The 6,909-nt window shown below is 41.3% G+C and overlaps 1 long non-coding RNA gene across 2 annotated transcripts; it reads right to left on the bottom strand.

The window, feature by feature from the left end:
* Window positions 1-2,579: 2,579 nt before the first annotated feature.
* LOC119891823 lies at window positions 2,580-4,916 on the bottom strand. 2 transcript variants are annotated; one of them, XR_005442486.1, is made up of 3 exons: window positions 4,815-4,916; window positions 3,230-3,299; window positions 2,580-2,813 (listed from the first exon to the last, which is right to left on the bottom strand). It is a non-coding gene; the product is annotated as an uncharacterized LOC119891823 (long non-coding RNA). The 2 variants fall into 2 exon arrangements; XR_005442487.1 differs by having other exon boundaries at window positions 3,230-3,302.
* Between the last annotated feature and the right edge of the window lie 1,993 nt (window positions 4,917-6,909).

The raw sequence follows: 6,909 nt of genomic DNA on the forward strand, positions 1-6,909 counted from the left end.
TCATCTGATGTGATTCCTATGAAATGCTAACCTTTTGAAGTCTAACTACTGACAATTGTTTTCCTTTTCTTCAAGTGCTTAAAACTAAGAACAGTACAACCGTTTGACAATTAAGATTTGGTTGTGAGAAGATATTTGATTACAATACACGCAAATAGGTTTTTGATTAACTTTTAAGATGTCTAAAGAAAGACGGTCTCTCGGGAAACCGAAAACAAGCCCTCCCTTAGGGGAACAAAGGACTGCCCTCTGGGAACCACACCACAACAGACAAAAGCAGCGACCCACGCAGTCTCGCTCTCTCTTGTTCCTGTTCTCTTCAACTGCGCTTCGGCACGCGCACCCCCGAAGAATTCCCTAGCAGAAAGCCAGGAATAGGGCAGCTGGCGTGGGGACCTGTGTAACCGGCCAAGGCAGGCCGCCGACCCACAGTAAGGCAAAACAAGGCATTCTGTGATCCATGATGTCCAATAGTCTGTTAATCCATTATCTTTAGTCCTTAAACTCCTAGACAAATTTAATCGAGTTAGTATCATCTAACTACTTTCATTAGTTCTCTTCCGCCGTATGAGTCAAATGCTCCCCACAATAGAACCCCACATTCTCATTGTTTATTTCTTTGATGTATATGTAACCGCATTTATAGTCACCTTAGTTAGTTAATAAATTTCACTGTAATCAAAGGAATTGTGTGTATTGCCTGTCTCCAAGTCCCTGCCACGAGAATTTACCCCTTCGATTTGAGACTGACTGATTTAAGATAATTGAGCGATTGTTAACTAACTGATCACTAGTGAATAATTGTCTAAATTATTAACCATACACAGGGAATCCCGAGACCCTGGGCGAACGGAATCTCGGGTGGTGCCCCGCGAAACGAGAAGCTTTATGAATGTTCTCTGAATATTAAAATTCATAATTTTGTATTAATTCTCATAAATTTATTAGATCAAAAGTAGTCATGCTACAATGTACAGAAGTCAAAACATATTAAGTAATGTTAATGGCCCACCTCGTCAGTTAGCTGACGTTATGCAATGTTAACGGTAAACTTGCCAAACAGGCATTGTTAGATTTGGCTAGGTAACATTAAAATTACTGTAACAGAGTCACTGTGTCACTTCAATAAATGGCTCCACCTGGACTGAGTGACGGTGTTGAGGACGCTAGCAGACACTTCTGAGTTTGTCTGGTCTCTAACTTGACAGTTAACTTGACTGTTCAAGTGGTGTCCAGCAGCAAGATTAATATTGCACATATAATATATGCTGAGTTCAGTATGTTTATGGCAGTTGGGAAGGATCTGTCACTAACTTTCTACCATTTTTGTGTTTACAGGTGCCAGATGAGCCGATGACCGCATCATTCCAGATGTGAAGCACGAGACTCCAGCTCTACAAAAGTCACAGCTACCAGTGTGGCCCTGCCAGCTCCTGCAGCTTACTGCTTTGCTCAGCCTTTTGTTTTTACTTTTACTCCACAACACCTGGACTCTACTGATTCCAAATTATGACAGTGGGTTCCTTCTGTCATTATATTTACCATTACAACATATTACCTTAAGTCATACAAAACAACTTTTGCATCATTTTTTTTTTTGGCGATGTTCCTGAGTTGGATAAAGAAATTAGATATGGAGAGAAATTAGCTGTATGGCTTCTGAGTAAGTCTAGACTCTCCAGCTGCATGCATTTTTAACCTGCGAGGCACTGCTTACATTCATTGATGTTTCCATGAATGCAAGATATGATTTTTATTTTATTAAACTTAAATTGTTTTATAAAATTAGAATAAATGCACTTAAAATAAAATCACATTCTTCATTCATGATTGTTAATTAAATATAGTGTGATCTAAACTTAATGTGATAGCAGCTGTAATGAAAATATTAAGATGGTATAGGATAACAATTTGCATGTGAGAAGCTGTTGATATGCATTTGTTTAATTTGGACATTTCTTTAAGGGATGAATGTGACATTCACTGTGAAGTTACTCTATTGTGAAAACCAAAGAATTATCTGCACACTAAATAGTTTTGAAGCCCTGTAGGAGGTGTCATTTATTGCTAACTCTGAGAAGGTCTGTGTGGCTTACATTGTATAGATGTGCACGTGTTTACCACAGGTGCATTCCATCAGCTCTGACACCTTTGTTTGAGTTTGCGTCGTCACAATTAATGGTACCACCTACTGGGATTCATTATTACTCTATGCAGGTCATTCTTTGTTTCATCATTTACCCACAGGTTGGTTTGGATGTGTACACAGTTCTTCTGTATTTGAAATAGACTTACAACTGAGCAGCAAAAAAGGCGCTCTTCAAAAACTATTCAGGCTCTGGTACTGAGTGTAAGACTCCTTATTTATCTTAAAGTATAAGGTAGAAAGCATAATTACATAATTACTTTTCAACATTTCATGTGTACCATTTTCACTTTTCAACTTCTAGACTTAACTCTCTTAGCAAGAGTTCAGCTTTAATATTTGATATTTTATCTGTGTTGTAGGATTAACTTGTCCTTTGAATTGAAAGACAGAATGTGAAATATAACATTTTCAGTCAGTAATAAAGACAAAATTAGTGCAAATATATTGAATTTATTGCAATGTGAACCATAATTGATATATTTTTAAATATACAAAAAAACACATATGGACAATATTTAAAACTCAATGTAAAAGTAAACGGAAGGGGAAAAGGCCTTTACACATCAGTCTACCCCATCAGATACAGATGTCCAGCACACTGAGGAGGCTTCACAGGTCTCTGCAGCTCTCTGGCACCAGGTGGGACATCTGATCCACACTGTGACTATGGAAGGAAAACAAATGAGTAATAAATGTTGCAGGTAGTTAATGTAATATATAAAGTTAACTATAAAAAATGCTTCAGTTTTTTTTTTTTCAGTTTGATTGACTATTATGTTATATTTGAGAGAAAAAGGAACAAGGGAGCAATACCTCGATATATAGAGGACAGTCAATAACAGTAGTCAACAATGTTTGTGTTGTCGTTTGAAGACAGACAATGTTACATCACCTGTCAAATGTCCAGTAGCCATAACAATAACTGCTGGTAATGTTAACGTTAGTCTCCACATAATCTAGTATGGCAAATAACCACACCCACACGAAAACGTTGAAGCATTTTAAACCTTATTTAGTATAACATAAATAACAGAGTAATAGTTACTTTAAGTGTTGCTGTAATGTTTCAGGTTAACTTACCTCCAGCTGGTAACGATGCGGCCACAGGCTCCCAAACGCCAACCAGACAACCTCTGGGTAAAAGCTACTTCTGCTAACGCAGAGTAGCATATAGCATTAGCTCCTTAGCCTGAGTTAACTCGGTCGCGTCAAACTAGGCAGGAATGGTTTCAGCAACCAGTCACCTCAGCTCCACCCACGTACCACCTCTTTGCCCATTTTTGGTTATCCGGGAGTGACGGCCAGCTCACACACTATGTCCATTGTGTTATACAGTCTATGCTCCAGACTAACTTACCTTACTAGGAGCACCGTAGACCCTAACTGAAAATTTTAGGGGCACAGGCGCGTACACCTTAAATCAACCTGGAATACAATTTTTCGCATTTTCCCCATTTTAACTCTATCTGTCTTGACAAAATGTATGTTTTAAGCTGCTGTTGTGCTTCACTAAGGTGTTGTGTTAAAACTGTGCAGTGCCAGTTGCCTCAGCAAACTTGGTTTTCTCCACATCTTGTGGACCACATCTAGTGCAGTAGATACAGTTTGTGTTTGTGTTATTGCTAAATCTAGCAATAATACAGGCCAGGAATCACCAGACCTCATTTTGTGGACTAATCCTTTGCTGCTGTAACCGGTACCGAATTAGGTATACATCTGACCACTATGTTCACCTGGGAAGAAAGTGATCCACATTACAAAATACAAACATTTGGGTCTGACCATTAAAGTAACACTTTAATAGTTTTCAAGGTGGCTATGGGTGCACCCCGAGAAACAGCCTACACCAAGCTTAGCGCACACAAATGTACAAGGGTAGACACAAAAAACAATTAGCCTACACTTTCAAAAAAGAGAATGGGATATACAGAGTTTGCTCAAATGGTTTTCCTTATATACAAGCATCCATCATATCAAAAGTATAAAAAAGTCACACACACACACACACACACACACAGTGAACTTGAACATAAACTACAACAATGAAAGTAATTAGGCCTATTAGGCATCCAAAAAGATCTCCTATAGCCTGCAAAAAACAGCTGTCTTTCAATAATTTCTGTAAGATATTTTAATGTTTTCTTGCCTATAGAGAAAATACAGCACCGCTCAGAATTGACTGCCATGGTTACCACCCATAGAGCGGCTGGTGTTTACTCGCGGAGCGCCTGTCTCTCTGCCTGTTCACATGAGGACCGCAGTGAGACACCGCGGATCCAAGAGGGTACGCTGAAAAGGTTGGTTGACTTCTTACGAACAAAAGCGAGACACATGAGTGAAGTTGACGTGGCCACACAGGTGACCAATCTCTCACAAGCCCCCCGCACTCACACATTGGTCACACACTCTGTCAGACTTGCTCCCACCTCGTTTTTCAACGCAAAATTTAAAAAAGAATGTCGTCAAATTTAAAGGTCTATAGTAAGTTTAGTTGTAAAAAAAAAAAATGCTTGCACTGTGAGATAGATTTTGAATATGCATAAAGTTTTGAACATTAAAGAAAAACTTGCTGAAACACAAGGGCTATTAAAGTCCAGGGATTTATAAATGAAATCATGTATCACTGAAAGTGAAAAGGTGCCATATGCACATTTAAAGAGGTTACCTCATCAAACAAAAGCCACAGAAGAGAAGGGTAGACTATATCATGCGTACATGTGTTGAATGAGCTGGGATGATGTTAAACAGTTGATCTGCAGGAGAAGACGTATCTGAAAGTAACACAGAATGGCTCAATTATACACTGCTCAAAACAATAAAGGAAACGACACAATGTAACTCCAAGTCAATCACACTCCTGTGAAATCAAACTGCCCACTTAGGAAGCAACACTGATTGACAATCAATTTCACATGCTGTTGTGCAAATGGAATACACAACAGGTGGAAATTATAGGCAATTAGCAAGACACCCCCAATAAAGGAGGGGTTCTGCAGGTGGTGACCACAGACCACTTCTCAGTTCCTATGCTTCCTGGCTGATGTTTTGGTCACTTTTGAACGCTGGCGGTGCTTTCACTCTAGTGGTAGCATGAGACGGAGTCTACAACCCACACAAGTGGCTCAGGTAGTGCAGCTCATCCAGGATGGCACATCAATGCGAGCTGTGGCAAGAAGGTTTGCTGTGTCTGTCAGCGTAGTGTCCAGAGCATGGAGGCGCTACCAGGAGACAGGCCAGTACATCAGGAGATGTGGAGGAGGCCGTAGGAGGGCAACAACCCAGCAGCAGGACCGCTACCTCCGCCTTTGTGCAAGGAGGAGCACTGCCAGAGCCTGCAAAATGACCTCCAGCAGGCCACAAATGTGCATGTGTCTGCTCAAACGGTCAGAAACAGACTCCATGAGGGTTGTATGAGGGCCCAACGTCCACAGGTGGGGGTTGTGCTTACAGCCCAACACCGTGCAGGACGTTTGGCATTTGCCAAAGAAAGAAAGAACACCAAGATTGGCAAATTCGCCACTGGCGCCCTGTGCTCTTCACAGATGAAAGCAGGTTCACACTGAGCACATGTGACAGACGTGGCAGAGTCTGGAGACGCCGTGGAGAACATTCTGCTGCCTGCAACATCCTCCAGCATGACCGGTTTGGGGGGGTCAGTAATGGTGTGGGGTGGCATTTCTTTGGTGGGCCGCACAGCCCTCCATGTGCTCACCAGAGGTAGCCTGACTGCCATTAGGTACCTAGATGAGATCCTCAGACCCCTTGTGAGACCATATGTTGGTGCGGTTGGCCCTGGGTTCTTCCTAATGGAAGACAATGCTAGACCTCATGTGGCTGGAGTGTGTCAGCAATTCCTGCAAGAGGAAGGCGTTGATGCTATGGACTGGCCCGCCCGTTCCCCAGACCTGAATCCACAGACTGTCCAGGAGTTGGCGGATGCTTTAGTCCAGGTCTGGGAGGAGATCCCTCAGGAGACCATCTGCCACCTCATCAGGAGCATGCCCAGGCGTTGTAGGGAGGTCATACAGGCACGTGGAGGCCACACACTTTGATTTTGAGTGTGACTCCAAATCCAGACCTCCATGGGTTGATAAATTTCATCCATTGATACTTTTTATGAGATTTTGTTGTCAGCACATTCAACTATGTAAAGAAAGGAGTATTTAATGAGATTATTTAATTCATTCAGATCTAGGATGTGTTTTTAGTGTTCCCTTTATTTTTTTGAGTAGTGATTTTCAGATTTTGAATTGTCACCTGAATTTCGTGTTTCCCTTTACATAAATAAAATACATTTCCACTATAAATTGATCACAAAAGGCAGAAATTTGTACAGAAGTTTTTGGGGGGTGGACGTTCAGAACTCCACTTAATGTGTCCACCCTCCGATGTTGAAACAAAACTTACTCCCTTGAGCCACTGAACTGTAATGCAGACACCACTCATCTTTAAGCAGCCTCCAGGGATCATGGAGCAACTGGTCTTTAAAGTCAAAGTGAGAGGATACAGAAGCAGGAAACAACTGCTGATGAAAGATAAAGAGGGATAAAAGATAAGTAGAAGTCGTTTGACAGGCTCACCTTGGGTCTGATAGGCATGACATCGAAGGCATATCCAAGACAGTTTAAAATGGTTTTTGACAACATTTGACAACCTTAAATCCACCACGTTTTTTGGTTGGGACAGGGTGTAGCACGGGCTTTTATTTGCTATAAATCACTGAATTGACCCTGCCTTTATTTGGGACAGGCGTCCATATG

The sequence above is a fragment of the Micropterus salmoides genome, unplaced genomic scaffold (genome assembly GCF_014851395.1).
Source record: "Micropterus salmoides isolate LMB-PRFRI ecotype aquatic unplaced genomic scaffold, ASM1485139v1 Ms_hic_scaffold_7, whole genome shotgun sequence".
Taxonomy (NCBI): domain Eukaryota; kingdom Metazoa; phylum Chordata; class Actinopteri; order Centrarchiformes; family Centrarchidae; genus Micropterus; species Micropterus salmoides.